Source organism: Oryctolagus cuniculus, chromosome 1 (assembly GCF_964237555.1).
Source record: "Oryctolagus cuniculus chromosome 1, mOryCun1.1, whole genome shotgun sequence".
In the NCBI taxonomy this organism is placed as follows: Eukaryota; Metazoa; Chordata; class Mammalia; order Lagomorpha; family Leporidae; genus Oryctolagus; species Oryctolagus cuniculus.
The window spans coordinates 205,305,747-205,323,847 of NC_091432.1; the positions used below are offsets into that span (position 1 = coordinate 205,305,747).

The window sequence follows — 18,101 nt, forward strand, 5'->3', positions numbered from 1 at the left end:
GGAAGCAAAGCTAAAAGACTTGCAGGACCTTAGAGAAACAGCAACTTCTGAACAACACAGAGTGCTCACAAGGGTTTTTTGCTGTGTTTGTTTTTTAAGTCTCCTAACTCAATAAATGCTTAAAATTCAGATGTCACAGTATATAGAGAGAGCATGGTACTTGCAGGCTGTCAAACATCGGGAAACGTGCCCCTTTCCCCTGCCCCACTGATCCTTAGTTTCACTGTCTGTAAAATGGGTAGTAATGCCTCCATCAGAAAGTGATTATAAAGAATAAATAAATTAACATAATGAGGGACCAATTTATTATTTAATTAAATTGCTATATCTGAATGCAGAACTCTGATATTAAGGCCTCCAGTCACAGATTCTTTTACTAGGCAGTGTGACAATGTCATTCATGATTGTTACTGTCATTTCCACCAATAATTGCCCCTTTATTTTCTTCTTCCTGTTCAACTCTACTTCTGATTTTTTTTTCAAAAGATTTATTTGTGACAGAAAGAGGGAGAAACAGAGAGAGAGAGAGAGAGAGAGATTTTTTCATTAGCTGGTTCATTCTACAAACACCTACAACAGCCAGAGCTAGGCCAGGCTGAAGCCAGGAGCCAGGAACTCAACCAGAGGGTTCCAGATACCTACATACCTGTCACATCACTTCTGATTTGAATGTGATATCCACATAAATCAATGAACAGGCCTTGAGTTAAATGTATTCATGTACAGCATGAATTGAGACCACAAAGGTACACATGCAAGTAAATCTCATGAATCATATGTTGCACTCACTATAAGATTAGTGATTCTATGGAGAAATAACTCACAAAAAGGGACTGCACCTACGCAATGCACCTAGAAGAATCTTGGCTGGAATTTAATATGTCTTTCCCAACCTGTGATATAGATATTTCCTTATAACATAGCCATCTGCTTTGTGGTTGAGATGGTTTCAATACTCTGAAACATTATTTTGGTCACAGAGATAGAATTGTTATCACAGTTTACAAAATTTGTATTGGGTTTCTATGTGTAAGGCATTTTGTTAGCTACAAAGACTTTGTAGAGGGTACACCCTTGTAGAGAATACAAGATGAATAAAATCAACCTATTCTTTTTAAGATTATTTATTTAAATGTCAGAGTTACAGAGAGAGGGAGGGAGCGGGAGGGAGAGAGAGAGATCTTCCATCTGCGGGTTCACTCTCCAGATGGCCACAACGGCCAGGGCTGGGCCAGGCCAAAACCAGGAGCCAGGAGTGAGTCCCCACTTGGGTGTCAGAAGCCCAAACACCTGGGCTATCTTCTGCCACTTTTCCCAGGTCATTAGCAGGGAGCTGGATCATAAATGGAACAACCAGACACCACCCATTGCACATATGGGATGCCAGCTTTGCAGGCAGTGGCTGCTACACCACAATGCCAGTCCCTGGTCTATTCTCAAGAAACTCACAATCTAAGAGGTGATGAGGAGGGTTGAGGTCAGAAATCAAATCACATTAACCCAAATTAGAGAATGTATATAAATAAAAGTACCAAGACATTTTTTTGTTGGGGTGTTTGTGATGGTTGTTATTTTTGTAGTATTCACAGAAAATTCAATGAAGTAACATGGAAGCAAAGACCTAAAAAGTCCAAATATTGTAGGCTTTCATATGGCCCAGTCATACTTCACAGGCATCCAATCAATTTTTGTTGAATAAATGAACCAATAATTATATGAATGCAGTAGCATCAATCTAAGAAAAGTTTGGGGTAATTGGGCTTGTATTTCTAATCTCTGAGAACTTTGAAATAATTGATAGTTACAACCATGCTTTCTCCTAAAACTACTGGGTTCCGAAAGCTCTTCTACCATTGTTACTTTGGAGTTTCACAGGAATCTAAACTATAGCTCCCATCAAATGCTGTACAAGAACCATAGCACAATCACTTTTTGAAAAATGTTGGTAAAATACACATAAAATCTACCACCTTAATCATTTTAGGCATTCGGTTCGGTAGCAATTCAGTTCATGCCCAAAGTTGTGCAACCACTTTCCAGAACTTGTGTAAAACTGAAACTCTATACCCATTAAACAGTGAGTCTCCATTCCTTTCCTCCCCCTTGCTCTTGGCCACCTCTATTCTACTTTCTGTCTATGAATTTGGCTACCTTGTTACTTCCTATAAGTGGAATGTATTTGTGAGTGGCTTATTTCACTCAGAATTAAGATCTGAAGATTCATGCATGCTGTGGCATGTGTCAGAAGTTCTTTCCTTTTAAAGGCCAAATAATTCATTTCATGGAAAAATGGAATTGAAAGACAATGAACATTTTTCATTAACATTTTGAGGATGCTTGTTTCATCCATTCTTCAGTCAATGGTCAATTGGGGCTCTCATCTTTTGGCTCTTGTGAATAATGGTGCTACTAACAGAGGTATACAAATATTTCTTCACAAGCCTAATTTCAATTATTCATAGCCCTTTTCTTAATGTATCAGATTTATTGAGATAGAATCACACACCATGTAATTCATCTATGTAAAGAACACAACCAGTAGTTTTCAATATATACTCACAGAGGTTTTTTTTTTTTTTTTTTTTTTGACAGGCAGAGTGGACAGTGAGAGAGAGAGACAGAGAGAAAGGTCTTCCTTTGCCGTTGGTTCACCCTCCAATGGCTGCCGCGGCCGGCGCACCGCGCTGATCCAATGGCAGGAGCCAGGAGCCAGGTGCTTTTTCCTGGTCTCCCATGGGGTGCAGGGCCCAAGCACCTGGGCCATCCTCCACTGCACTCCCTGGCCACAGCAGAGAGCTGGCCTGGAAGAGAGGCAACCGGGACAGAATCCGGCGCCCCAACCGGGACTAGAACCCGGTGTGCCGGCGCCGCAAGGCGGAGGATTAGCCTAGTGAGCCACGGCGCCGGCCTCACAGAGGTTTTTAAATACTGGTGCTGGGAGACGCATGGTATGCTTTTTGAAAGCTAAAAATATGAAGGTGTAAATCACTTTTAAAGCACCAGAATAAAGCGCAGGGGTAACATGGGAATTACTCATAATAAAATCTCAGACACTTTGTTGCTAAGAACTCTTAACTCTGTATTCTAGGAAGACCAGAGTACATATGTGTATTCAAGCATTCAGGGTAAGTATATCTAAGAGTCTCCATATTGCAGGGATTAGAAATATTATCTCCCTTGATTCCAGAGAGAAAAACTGAAGCTTGGAATGTGATGAGGAATTTGACATTCTCCTTGGCTGAGAAATACAAATATGCACATGCAGTTAGGATGCTGCAGAGTGAACAGGAGAGGATTTCAGATGAATCAAAGCGCCAGTATTTGTCTGACAGGAAAGAGTTACACTGCGGCCCTTGGTGGCCATCCCTCTTGTTCCCATATTCCCTTTTAGTGGGTTATTTACCACCTTCTCTGTTTTTCTCTTTACCTTTTGCTCAATCATCTCAAAGTCCATTTTTTCTCTCATTATCTAATCAGGTTGTTGCTTACTTATGTCATTTATGACCCCCAACATATTTCTTTTTCTATTCCTTATCTCTTTGGTAAAACTGCTGGCCTTTACATAGAGGGTATTGTGTGCTAATGGAAAAAGCCCTAGACGAGGATGTAATGGATCTGTGTCCAGTGTTGCTCCTGACCAGCCATGAGACTGAAGAAGGTCACCTTCTCTCAGCCTCTCCTCCCTGATGTGTAAAGCGGGCCTAACAGTAGCACTCCTGCCTTACCACATCCTTGCACTGATAGAACAATATTCAATGAGTGTTTGAAAACTATAAAAATCTCTAGATAATTAAGTGACATAAACCATGTTCTTTCACAAAAGCAGACGTTACACCATTCCTGTAAAACACACACACACACACATTTTTGCACATCAGAACACAAGATTCTGGCCCTAGCTCTGCCCCTTAGTAGCTAGATGACATTGGCCACAGAAGGGCATCACAATTTGTTGACTGCTGACTCCTTACAGGAACTTTTCTGGGTACTCCCAATAGAATACATCCATTAATCCTCACTACATCAGCAGTGTAGGCATTGCTTTGGTCAGGAGGGAGATGATCTATTATCTTACCCCAGGTCAGACCACTAGTAAGCAGCTGGGCAGCAGCTGAAACCCAGGTCTGTGGCTCCAAAGCCTTCCTGTGGTCTTGAGTTTCTCATGTGAAGAAGGGTCTCCTCAAGCTGTGATGATCTGTAGTCTTCCCTCAGTCCCCCAATCCCCACACACAATTGCATGGTTTTGACACACATGGTTATCTTAAAATAAAAGAAGTAGATTAAAAGAATAATCTTAGATTGGACCATAAAGTGTTTTGGTTTAGGAAGTATTGTTGGTATGGATTTTTAATAACTCTTCAAAAGACTGGCACAGATGTTTCTTTCTCTTCTACTCATGTTTCTTTCTCGCCTACTCTTGGGTTTGCTTCATTATACTCCTTAGGAATGAAGAACACTGGTCCAATCAGATCCATAGTTACATCTTTGGGGACGACTGGACAAAAGATCCAGATTTGGTGAGGGGCAAGTAGTCAGTAGCTTGAGCAGATGGCAGATCATTGTCCACTCGGTGCCACCATCACCCCACAAAGTAAGAATAATGTCACTCAGCCACCTAGGTAACCAGTTCAATCATCTACAAATCCAACCCTCCGCCCTTCTGAAGTTCTAGCCATAAATCTTATTGGTGAGTAAATATAATTTAATCATTAAAAATGTGGACTTTGCAGTCAGATAGAAACTGTTTCTAATTCCAGCTCAAAGCTTTCTTGTGTTACTTTGGGCAAATTCCCTAAACTCTTTGAGCCTCCATTTCCCCAAAAGTAAAAGGGTAATATAGTAAAACCCTACAACATGTTGGATGATGGGGTTGAATCAAAAGGTTAAGCACAGTGGTTGGCAGAAGGTAAATATTGTATAAATAACAGGTATTGGTATCACTATCATTCCTGTTTCCCCTCAATTCTCCAAAAACCTCTTTCTCTCCCTGTCACCAAAATTTTTACTCCAACAGTAATCAACCTCACTATCTTCTGTATCCTTCATCTGGAATTCTCCTATCTCACTCCTATCCTCAAAAGACTTCTTCATTTTATATGTATAAAAGTTAAGCTGGACAGTGGGACGTCTCAAAAGTTGCATACCCACATTCAAGAAAAAGGACCCTTGCAGAGAGTGGTAGGGAGTGTAAATAAGGAGAGACATTTTCCTCTGTTGTGTGAAACACAACAGAGAGAAAGAAGGAGAGTATACCTTAAACACAGAAGGAGGTGGAGAGAGGTAGAAGTAGGTTGGAGGAAAATAAAGAGCAAATATTGGTGGAAAGTGTAAAGGCGAATTAAAGAAGAGATATTAATAAAGAGATATGACCATGCACCCATGGTTCTGAGTCAGTAGCAGATTGAGTGGCGGGCAGGCAGACAAGCTGACCTTATCACGCCCCTGTGCCATGTTGTTCAAGGTGCATGGCTTGCCTGCCCCAGAGCAGCCTGTCTTCTGTGGTAAAGCTGACTCCTAGGTGTCAGCTGGGGCCCCTGTTGGGCTGCTAGCCTGAGGTGTAAATAAGGGACTAGAACCAGATATCTCTGTGGCAGGGAGCCAGGGCAGGTTTGCTTCCAATCACTAGAACGGCAGCAGGTGGCTGCATGCGTGTTAATTGTGAGCAGGCAGCAGGTGCCCCAGCTCCCCTGCGGCAGGGAGGAAGGGAGGATTCACTTGCTTTCATTCTGCTTCCTGCTCTACTCCCAGGGCAGGCTTGTCCTCTTTTGCTATTCCTCCTTTTGGTGGCTCTTCTCTGGGCCATTTTCCAAGTGAGAACACACTCCCTCTGATCCCAGAAGGAATGTAAAAGTTGCTGCTTATAAAAATGGAAAGAATATAGAAGCAGTCACTTACTAAAAGATGATCATACTCTGGAGAGCCATAGTCAGAGAAAAGAAAGTGGCCTCTTGCTGGAGCCCTTGCTTGCAGTATGTGAAGATAAATCTGCTCTTTCAGTCGTTTCTCCCATGTCCTCTACTTTCCTGGAACTCTCAAAGGCACTGACCCAGAGATCTTTCTCAAGAGACCCTTTCTCCCTCATCCACCCTGGACCACTGAGGGAAGCAGCCTATTTTGGTTCTACCAATGCCAATGTCCCTCTTGACTCAAGTGGAATAGGGAGCAAAAGGCAAGATCACAATAGAAACAACTAACTCATATTTCAGTCAGATAGTATTGGCTCAAACCTCCACTCTAGAAATTCCAGAAAGTCCAAGGCCTTTGCCCAGGTTAGGGGAACTCCCTAAAGGGCTTCTGAAATTAAGATCACTCTGGCTCAGAGCATTTCATCTCACTGAATCAACTCAGGTACATGGCTCATCACTCTGGCGCCAATATCCCAGTCCTGTCTGTATCATGATGGGAAACTTGACTCCTTTATTTCATTTCTACAAAAGTCAAAACCAATCAAACACAAAACAGTTTCATTTGCATGGTTTTTGTGTAGACATAGCTAAAAATTTACAGAGAGGAAGGGGAGTCACATGGTGGCAACAAAAGAATTTAAAATTGAGCATTAGTCAACCCTGTTTCTAAAAGACCTTTGAGTCCCCCATCATCAGGTGTTGTGGCACAGTGACTTAAGCTACTGCCTGGGACACTGTATCTCATATCACAGTGCTTGGGACAGAGGCCTGTCTCTGCTTCCAATCCAGCTTCCTGCTTGAAAGGCAGCAGATGATGGACTTGTGTCTCTGCCACATGCATGCAGACACATACAGGAGACCCAGCCTGAGCTCCTGGATCTTAGTTTCAGCCTGGCCCAACCCCTGTTGTTTGGGCATTTGGGGAGTTAGCCAGCTAAAGATCCCTTCCTCTCTTTTTCTCTCTCCCTCTTTATTATTCTGCCTTTCAAATAAATACATGATGAAAATTTATTTATTTTATTTTATTTATTTGACAGGTAGAGTTATAGACAGTGAGAGAGACAGACAAAGGTCTTCCTTCCATTGGTTCACCTCCCAAATGGCCGCCACGGCCGATGCTGCGCCGATCTGAAGCCAGGAGCCAGGAGCTTCCTCCTAGTCTCCCATGTGGGTGCAGGGGCCCAAGCACTTGGGCCATCCTCCACTGCCCTCCCGGGCCACAGCAGAGAGCTGGACTGGAAGAGGAGCAGCCAGGACTAGAACTCGGCGCCCATATGGGATGCCGGCACCACAGGCAGAGGATTAACCAAGTGAGCCACGGCGCTGGCCACAAATTTTACTTTATTATTTTTATTTATTTTTTTTATTTAGTAAAAATAAATTTTCAAAGTACAGTTAATGAATTACAATGGCTCCCCCCATAATTTCCCTCCCACTCACACCCCTCCCATCTCCCTCTCCCTCTCCCATTCCATTCACATCAAGATTCATTTTCAATTATCTTTATATACAGAAGATCAATTCAGTATATATTAAGTAAAGATTTCATCAGTTTGCACCCACACAGAAACACAAAGTGTAAAATACTATTTCAGTACTAGTCATACCATTAGTTCACATTGGACAACACACTAAGGACAGATCCCACATGAGAAGTAAGTACACAGTGACTCCTGTTGTTGACTTAACAATTTGACATTCTTGTTTATGGCGTCAGTAATCTCCCTAGGCTCTAGTCATGAGTTGCCAAGGCTATGGAAGCCTTTTGAGTTTGCTGACTTCGATCTTATTCCGACAGGGTCATAGTCAAAGTGGAAGTTCTCTCCTCCCTTCAGAGAAAGGTACCTCCTTCTTTGATGGCCCCGTTCTTTCCTCTGGGATCTCATTTGCAGAGATCTTCCATTTAGGTCTTCCTTTTTTTTTTTTTTTTTTTTTCCCCAGGGTGTCTTGGCTTTCCATGCCTAAAATACTCTCATGGGCTCTTCAGCCAGATCTGAATGCCTTAAGGGCTGATTCTGAGGCCAGAGTGCTATTTAGGACATCTGCCATTCTATGAGTCTACTGTGTATCCCGCTTCCCATGATGGAGCGTTCTCTCCCTTTTTTATTCTATCAGCTAGTATTAGCAGACACTATACTTGTTTGTGTGATCCCTTTGACTCTTAGACCTATCATTATGATCAATTGTGAACAGAAATTGATCACTGGGACTAGTGAGATGGCATTGGTACATGCCACCTTGATGGGATTGTATTGGGATACCCTGGCATGATTCTAACTCCACCATTTGGGGAAAGTCCGATTGAGCATGTCCCAAATTGTACATCTCCCCCCTCTCTTATTCCCACTCTTATATTTAACAGGGATCACTTTTCCGTTAAAATTTAAACACCTAAGAATAATTGTGTGTTAATTACAGAGTTCAACCAATAGTACTAGAACAAAACAAAGAGAAAATACTAAAATGGATGAAGTATTACATTGTACATCAATAGTCAGGACAAGAGCTGATCAAGTCACTGTTTCTCATAGTGTCCATTTCACTTCAACAGGTTTCCCCTTTGGTGCTCAATTAGTAGTCGCCGATCAGGGAGAACATATGATATTTGTCCATTTAGGACTGGCTTAATTCACTCAGCATAATGTTTTCCAGATTCCTCCATCTTATTGAAAATGACCGGGTTTCGTTGTTTTTGACTGCTGTCTAGTATTCTATAGAGTACATGTCCCATAATTTCTTTATCCAGTCTACTGTTGATGGGCATCTCGGTTGGTTCCAGGTCTTAGCTATTGTGAATTGAGCTGCAATAAACATTAATGTGCAGACAGCTTGCTTGTTTGCCAATTTCATTTCCTTTGGGTAAATTCCAAGGAGTGGGATGGCTGGGTTGTATGGTAGGGTTATCTTCAGGTTTCTGAGGAATCTCCAGACTGACTTCCATAGTGGCTTCACCAGTTTGCATTCCCACCAACAGTGGGTTAGTGTCCCTTTTTCCCCACATCCTCTCCAGCATCTATTGTTGGTAGATTTCTGAATGTGAGCCATTCTAACCGGGGTGAGGTGAAACCTCATTGTGGTTTTGATTTGCGTTTCCCTGATTGCTAGTGATCTTGAACATTTTTTCATGTGTCTGTTGGCCATTTGGATTTCCTCTTTTGAAAAATGTCTATTGAGGTCCTTGGCCCATCTCTTAAGTGGGTTGTTTGTTTTGATGTTGTGGAGTTTCTTGATTTCTTTGTAGATTCTGGTTATCAACCCTTTATCAGTTGCATAGTTTGCAAATATTTTTTCCCATTCTGTCGGTTGCCTCTTCACTTTCCTGACTGTATCTTTTGAAGTACAGAAACTTCTCAATTTGATGCAATCCCAAATGTTAATTTTGGCTTTGACTGCCTGTGCTTCTGGGGTCTTTTCCAAGAAGTCTTTGCCAGTACCTATATCTTGCAGAGTTTCTCCAATGCTCTCTAATAATTTGATGGTGTCGGGTCATAGATTTAAGTCTTTAATCCATGTTGAGTGAATTTTTGTGTAAGGTGAAAGGTAGGGGTCTTGCTTCATGATTCTGCACGTGGAAATCCAGTTTTCCCAGCACCATTTATTGAATAGGGTGTCTTTACTCCAGGAATTGGTTTTGGATCCTTGATCAAATATGAGTTGGCTGAAGATGTTTGGATTGATTTCTGGTGTTTCTATTCTGTTCCATTGGTCTATCCATCTGTTTCTGTACCAGTACCATGCTGTTTTGATAACAACTGCCCTGTAGTATGTCCTGAAATCTGGTATTGTGATGCCTCCGGCTTTGTTTTTGTTGTACAAGATTGCTTTAGCTATTCGAGGTCTCCTGTGTCTCCATATGAATTTCAGCATTATTTTTTCCAGGTCTGAGAAGAATGTCTTTGGTATCTTGATTGGTATTGCATTCAATGTATAAATTGCTTTTGGGAGAATGGACATTTTGATGATATTGATTCTTCCAATCCAAGAGCATGGAAGATTTTTCCATTTTTTGGTATCCTCTTCTATTTCTTTCTTTAAGGTTTGGTAATTTTCATCATAGAGATCTTTAACGCCCTTGGTGAAGTTTATTCCGAGGTATTTGATTGTTTTTGTAGCTATTGTGAATGGGATTGATCTTAGAAGTTCTTCCTCAGTCATGGCATTGTCTGTGTATACAAAGGCTGTTGATTTTTGTGCATTGAGTTTATATCCTGCTACTTTGCCAAACTCTTCTATGAGTTCCAATAGTCTCTTAGTAGAGTTCTTTGGATCCCCTAAATAAAGAATCATATCATCTGCAAAGAGGGATAGTTTGAGTTCTTCCTTCCCAATTCTTATCCCTTTAATTTCTTTTTCTTGCCTAATAGCTCTGGCTAAAGCTTCCAGAACTATATTGAATAGCAGTGGTGAAAGTGGGCATCCATGTCTGGTACCAGATCTCAGTGGAAAAGCTTCCAACTTTTCCCCATTCAATAGGATGTTGGCTGTGGGTTTTTCATAAATTGCTTTGATTGTATTGAGGAATGTTCCTTCCATACCCAGTTTGCTTGGAGTTTTCATCATGAAAGGGTGTTGTATTTTATCAAATGCTTTCTTGGCATCTATTGAGATAATCATATGGTTTTTCTTCTGCAGTCTGTTATGTGGTGTATCACGTTGATTGTTTTGCACACATTGAACCAATTTTATTTTATTTTTTAAGATTTATTTATTCATTTGAAAGTCAGAGTTACACACAGAGAGAAGAAGAGAGAGGTCTTCCAACCATTGGTTCACTCCCCAAATGGCCGCAACAACCAGAGCTGAACCAATCCAAAGCCAGAAGCCAGGAGCTTATTTTGGGTCTCCCACATGAGTGCAGGGGCCCAAGGACTTGGGTCATCTTCCGCTGCTTTCCCAGGCCGTATCAGAGAGCTGGATTGGAAGTGGAGCAGCCAGGACTCGAATTGGTGCCCATATGGGGTGTGGGCACTGCAGGCAGTGGCTTTATCCAGTACACCACAGCACTGGCCCCAGAAAACTTTAATAAGTAAAAGGAAACCCCCATCATGTGTGGGATACCATGAATGGGGTGTTCTATCCACTGCTTCAAACTCTGCTACTCTCCTCTCTGCTCTCATTATTTCCTCCTCACTTCTTTCCTCACAGCTTTCCCTTTCAGACAAGAATTGTTTTTTCTGTTCTAGGCAATGCTCTCCAGTTTACCTGTAAACCTTGTATCTCCAAGAAGATGGCCTTGTCAACAACAAACCACTAACAGAAAACCTTGGAAATTTGTTTAACATGTTCCACTTTACCTAAAAGACACTTTGGATGTTACATCACTATTTTGATTTCTCTTTTAAGTAGATTCCAAGGTTGTGTGTACATGACCCAAGAAAGGTGAGAGAGGGCTTTGTTGAGTCCAGAAGAAAGGTGGGCTCTTTCTCTTGGTGACTGCGTGGAGGAGTTAAAATGGGGAAGCATGAACAAAGTTGGGAGTGTACAGAATAATTCCTGCTCAGCCGGCACCGCGGCTCACTAGGCTAATCCTCTGCCTGTGGTGCCAGCACTCCGGTTTCTAGTCCTGGTTGGGGCACCGGATTCTGTTCCAGTTGCTCCTCTTCTAGTCCAGCTCACTGCTGTGGCCCGGGAAGCCAGTGGAGGATGGCCCAAGACCTTGGGCTCTGCACCCTCATGGGAGACCAGAAGGAAGCACCTGGCTCCTGGCTTCAGATCCGCACAGCGCGCCGGCCGTAGCAGCCATTTTGGGGGTGAACCAATGGAAGGAAGACCTTTCTCTCTGTCTCTATTTTTCATTGTCTAACTCTGCCTGTCAAAAAAAAAAAATGCTTCCTGCTCTAAGATGTAATGTGTATGTGTGTGTGCAGGTGTGTGTGTGTGTACACGTTTCTATTTGTGTGTGAAGTGGGGGATGACTGTGGATGCAGGCTGTGATGAGGGCAGTCCTTCAATGGGTCCATTTCCCTCTCTATTCTGCTCTTTGCTCTATAACTGTGGGGGATGCAATAGAATCAGAACATACCCAGAGAAGAATTAAGAAAAGACAAGCATTCCTTCATACCTAGATGACATAATTTCATTTTCTTGAGCTAGATAGGATCAGAACAGATACTGGTCCTATGAGCTAAGGATTGCCAGGAAGAAAGGCAAGGGAAGGCATAACATTTTAAATCTTATTATTCTCATAGGCATCTACTTCATTTATTCTAGTGACCTTCTTACATACCTGCTTGCTAAAATCAGGAATAACATTATTTTAAATCATATATAAATACTTCATGCTGGACAAGTAGGGAGTCTAACCAAGGATAGAACTACTTGGCTATTACTATATGGGTAAAATGGCACAGATTTGAAATGAAGCAAAACAATTTTTGAATTGGAGTAAGACAATGCTTGTATTGACTTGCACACTGTGTGATCATTTGCCAAGTAAAGGCTGAATGGTTTTCTACCCAGGCCCTTCATGATAGGCTCCCTGATTCTCATGGGACCAATGCTGGAGGGCTGGCTGTCAGAGCTTCACATTCAAGAAGGGCTTCCAACTCAGCTCGGATGTTATCACCAAGAGTGTTATACCCAATTAGCTTCCTATGTGGATTCAAAGCTTTACTTTACTAAAGGTATACATTCAAATTATACCACAGTTTTGGTGAATCTGATTTTGTCATTTCTTCACTTTTAATATATGCATTTGAATCTGTGAATGTTTTGAGGCAGAAATATAAATGTATCCCTCCTCCCGTCCCCAGCTCCCCATCCTAACAGGAAATTGTCTGAGTTGGGCCTGTTCTTAAATGCAACTAACAGAAGCAACTCTAACTAGCTTAAGCAGAAAGGGATTTATTAAAGCAAATTCAGTAACTCACAGATCGCAGGGACAGCCAGCAGACTAGGCCTGTAGGCTACACTGCCAAGAACCAGGCATCTGGAAGAAAGACCTGTCCACACTGCAAAATGGTTCTAGTGAGACAAAAAATAAACGGTTTTAAAACGGTCTCCATAGGATGCCTATGACTTTGACTTAGGAGAAAATGCTCTTGACATTACACTTGATGGAAAAAGGACCTCCCTGAATATTCTTCCTCACACAGCTCTCTCCCATATCAGATGTCATGCAGATGTCATGGATATGTGGAGGGAAGAGGAGGATTAGGGAATCTAATGGATTCTCTTGAGCAGGCAGGATGTTCAGTGTGAGAACCCATCAAACTATCAAGAGGTTTTGAAAAGACTGGCACACTCTAATGACAGTGTTCTGCTACATTAAACAGCTATCTCATTAGTCTCTCTAAAGCAATTCAGCAGTCTTTTGAAATATCATCCATGATATATTTGACTAGTATATAAATATATATCTATACACAGCACACACACATATATCTTAATGCTTTCTAATTTCCTATCCATGCATTTTTGGTTGTCTTTGCACTGCTCTTCATATTTTTTAAGGTTGGCTATAGCTTTACGATACATTTAAACATCTGAGAGTATAAGAGAATATCCCCAACAATCTTTTTTAAAGATTTCTTGAGTCTTCTTACTTTTGATTTTTCCAAAGTGATCACAAAATGGTTTCATGAGGCTCCAAATCTGAGATTTGGATTGAAGTTATACTAAATGTATAAGCTAACTGGAAGGTAATTGCTAGGTTGCTGAAATTGTCTGGCAAGAAAAATAATATATTATTCTATTCACATCTTTGTTTTTGCAATTCACTTAAGTTTTTGTATTCTTTTGATATTGGCCCTGCACATCTTTTAAGTTTATTCTAGGAAAACTGATTATTGTTATTTAGACCTTTCCCCATTTCTAACTTATTAATGCTATTAATGCTATTGAAAAGGGGCAGGTGTTCAGCCTAGTGCTTAGGATGCCTGTGTCCTATGAGAGAACACAGGGTTCAGCTCCTGACTCCAGCTCCTACAGCTTCCTGCTAATGCAGATCCTGGGAAGCAGTGGCACTGGCTCAAGTAGCTGGGTCCCTGACACCTTCGTGGAAGACCTGGAGTGCATTTCCAGTTCTGGCTCTGACCCAGACATTTGGGAAGGAACCAGTAGATAGAGTGCTCTCTCTCTCTCTCTCTCTGTGTATCTCTCTGCCTCTTAAATAAACAAGTGAATAATTCCCAGACATTTGGGAAGGAACCAGTAGATAGAGTGCTCTCTTGCGCGCATGTTCTCTCTTTCTCTGTCTTTGTGTATCTCTCTGCCTCTTAAATAAACAAGTGAATAATTTAAAAAGTCTATTATCTTTATTATAAGGAAGCTATCTTTAGTAATTCACCTCATTTTTGAATTCCATAACTAGTTCTAATAGCTTTTCAGATGAAAATTTTCCACTAAGAAAATTTTAGTCTAAGAGAAATGATCAGATGAAAGAAATCTGTGGCTTTTTTCAATAGACTCTTAATCTATAAATTGGTGGGAGTTTAGAGGCAAAGGTAAACGTTTTGTGAGAGTGGGTCTCTGCTTATTTCTACTTTATTATTTTTCATGGCAATGCTCTCTTGTTTTATTGTTAGTTATATTGATTTTGCCTGGAATATCTTTTAGAAAATTATCCATCTTAACTTTTGAAAAATCAAGAATAGATATTGAGGCAGGTGCCTCACTCAGAAGAGGAAGCAGCGCGGGGGGCCGGGTTAGAGGCCAGGACAATCAGGCAAGTGGGCATGCGGCCAAGGTGAGGTGTCTGTTACCGCCGGGCGGGGGGTGCGTCCCGGGGCAGTCACGCTCTTGCCAGGAAGGCGACCTTTGGGCCCCACGCAGTCAGGGACGCGAGACAGCCAAGAAGGAAGCACGCAGAGCCCACGCGTTCCAAAGGGAGCTGGTTGGTCTGTCGTGTGTCCCCTGATGCCTGCGCTAAACCTTCCAGGATGCGGTGCTCTGAGACGCTGGGCCGCCGCAGCCACTTCCCTGTCCAAGGAGTTGGATGAAGGCGGCAGCAGCCACTACTTGGCAGTGCATAAGCCAGCAGAGCTGCAGGATTCGGACTTGGAACAAAGCCTATGAGATCTTCCAAGAGGAAGCCTTGTGCTTCTGGGCAACCTCACATGGATCTCCAGAAAAGAGCAACACACAAACCATGTGCCTACTAAAAAGTATAGTTCATGCACGCCTATAATTGGAGACTATAGCAATGACAGGTGAAGAAGCACAACAAAATGTATGACAATAGCAGCAATGTTGCTGCTGCAAAAAACAAGTGCATAGAAAGATCTTGGACACATAAATGTGTGTGTATATATGTGTATATATATGTGGGAGATTGTTTCCAGGACTCCTCAGGATACCAAAATCCATCAATGCTCAAGTCTCTTTATAAAAGGACTTTTATTGCCACATTATGCACATCCAACTGTACATTAAACCATCCCTGGATTACTTATAATACTTACTTAAATAGTTTTTTGCTGTATTGCTTAGGGAATAATAAAAGTAGAAAACGTCTGCACATGTTCTGTACAGATGAAATGTTGTGGTGGAGGGGCAGCATTCTTTCATTTGAGGTTATTGAATTTACTCACATGGAGTCAGCCCATTTGGAGGTTCACTGTGTGTGTGTACATATAATTATAACATAAGTTCACATCCTCTCATACTTCCAGAACAAATTAAAAATAAAAATATTGAGAAAGGAATAAAAAAGATGTTTGTAGGAATAAGGTTTCATTTTGAAGTGCTTACTGCTCCCCTCCCCATCTGATAGTAGCAAATTAAAAAGTCTTGTACTGGAACTTTATCTTAGACTCCAAATTATTTCTACAAATAGGCTTCCAACTGCTGTGCCTAGCACACCTTAAAAGATAAGCTGACAATGAAAAACATAACTGAAGAACAACCGAAATCATAACTTAATGGTTAAATTTAATAATTAGGGATATTAGAGAAAATTAATGAATTGGAAGACAGATCAGTAGAAAATACTCAGCACAGAGAGATTAAAATACAGAAGGGAGTGGCAGCCCGAGGTCTGGCTGAGCGCAGTATATGACAGTACGTCAGCAGCGGGATGGCCGTAGCTGTGGCAGCGGCTGCAGGAGCCCGAGCAGCCGCGACCGCAGTGGAGGCTAAAGCCCGAGCGGCGTAGGCGGCGGCACCCTGGGGAGTTTAAGATGGCGGCGGCGGCGGTGGGGGGGGGGGGGCTGCGGGCCTGCGGGAGGAGCAGCCTTACCGACTGTCGTGTGGGCGGCTGGGGCAGGACCACATCACCGTTCTCCATGTGAAGCTCACGGAGACAGCGCTCCGAGCGCTCGAGACTTACCAGAGCCACAAGAATTTAATTCCTTTTCGACCTTCGATTCAGTTCCAAGGGCTCCAAGGGCTTGTCAAAATCCCCAAAAATGATCCCCTCAATGAAGTGCATAACTTTAATTTCTATTTGTCAAACGTGGGCAAGGACAACCCTCAAGGAAGCTTTGACTGCATTCAGCAAACCTTCTCCAGCTCTGGAGCCTCCCAGCTCAATTGCCTGGGGTTTATACAGGATAAAATTACAGTGTGTGCAACAAACGACTCGTATCAGATGACACGAGAAAGAATGACCCAGGCCGAGGAGGAATCCCGCAACCGAAGCACTAAAGTTATCAAACCCGGTGGACCGTATGTAGGGAAAAGAGTGCAGATTCGGAAGGCACCTCAAGCTGTTGCAGATGCAGTGCCTGAGAGAAAAAGGTCAACCCCCATGAACCCCGCGAATACGATTCACAAGACACACAGCAGCAGCAGTGTCTCTCAGCGACCGCACAGGGACAGGGTGATTCACCTACCGGCGCTCAAGGCCTACAAGAAACCGGAGCTGCTTGCTCGACTGCAGAAAGATGGCGTCAACCAGAAAGACAAGAACTCCCTGGGAGCGATCCTGCAGCAGGTGGTCGCCAATCTGAATCCTAAGGACCTCTCTTATACCTTGAAGGATTATGTTTTTAAAGAGCTCCAGAGAGACTGGCCTGGATACAATGACTTGGACAGACGGGCCTTGGAGTCTGTGCTCTCGAGAAAACTAAATCCATCTCAGAATGCTGCTGGCACCAGCCGTTCAGAATCTCCTGTATGTTCTAGTAGAGACACTGCATCTCCTCCTCAGAAGCGGCTTCTGGATTCTGATTTCATCGACCCTTTAATGAATAAAAAAGCTCGAATATCTCATCTGACAAGCAGAGTGCCGCCAACATTAAATGGCCACCTGAATCCCACTGGCGAAAAATCAGCTGCAGGCCTCCCGCCGCCCCCTGCAGCCGCCACCATCCCTACCCCTGCACTGCTGCCTTCGACTCACCTGCCGGCCTCCAATCCTCCGCAGACTGTCAATTCCAACTCCAATTCCCCCAGCACTCCAGAGGGCCGGGGGACTCAAGACCTGCCCATGGACAGTTTCAGTCAAAACGGTAGCGTTTATGCGGACCAGCAAGACAAATATACCTCTAGGACTTCTGTGGAACCCTTACCCCCTGGATCCATTCTACTAAAGTGTCCACAGCCTACGGAAGAAACCCATTCAATGTCTCATAAGAAGTCCAAAAAGAAGTCCAAGAAACACAAGGAAAAGGACTAAATAAGGAAGCATGAAGTTGAGACGGTGGAGGAAAAGGAAGAGCACCTTCAAAGAGAAGAACTAGCCAAGTTCGGTAACTCCAGTCCAAACCCCAATGCAGGAGTTAAAGAGGGTTGCACTGCCCCCACGGAGCCGCCTTCAACGATTGAACTCCCAGATTATTTGATAAAATACATCGCTATCGTCTCCTATGAGCAACGGCAGAATTACAAGGATGACTTCAATGCCGAGTACGATGAGTACAGGGCTTTGCACGCCAGGATGGAGACTGTAGCTAGATTTATCAAACTGGATGCGCAACGAAAGCGCCTTTCTCCAGGCTCAAAAGAGTATCAGAATGTTCATGAAGAAGTCTTACAAGAATATCAGAAGATCAAACAGTGCAGTCCCAACTATCATGAAGAAAAATACAGGTGTGAGTATCTTCACAACAAACTGGCTCACATCAAAAAGCTGATCGGGGACTTCGACCAACAGCAGGCAGAGCTGTGGCAATAGGGCCTGCTGCACCAGAAGATGTGAATAAACTGAAGCTTATTTATTGAAAATGCCCAGTGCATTGCTCTAGATTCTGAAGAGATGAAACTTTACCTGCTCAAAGTTTCAGTATTAGTAAACTTGAGTTACTTTTTCTCCCC

At 42.7% G+C, this 18,101-nt stretch overlaps 1 protein-coding gene and 1 pseudogene across 2 annotated transcripts in view; one reads left to right on the forward strand and one right to left on the reverse strand.

Annotated features, from left to right (window-relative positions):
- The window catches only part of ALDOB (aldolase, fructose-bisphosphate B), an 88,048-nt gene that overhangs the window by 17,875 nt on the left and 52,072 nt on the right, over positions 1–18,101 (reverse strand). The window lies entirely within an intron of this gene.
- On the forward strand, positions 2,361–18,099 carry LOC100341743 (RNA polymerase II elongation factor ELL2 pseudogene; annotated as a pseudogene).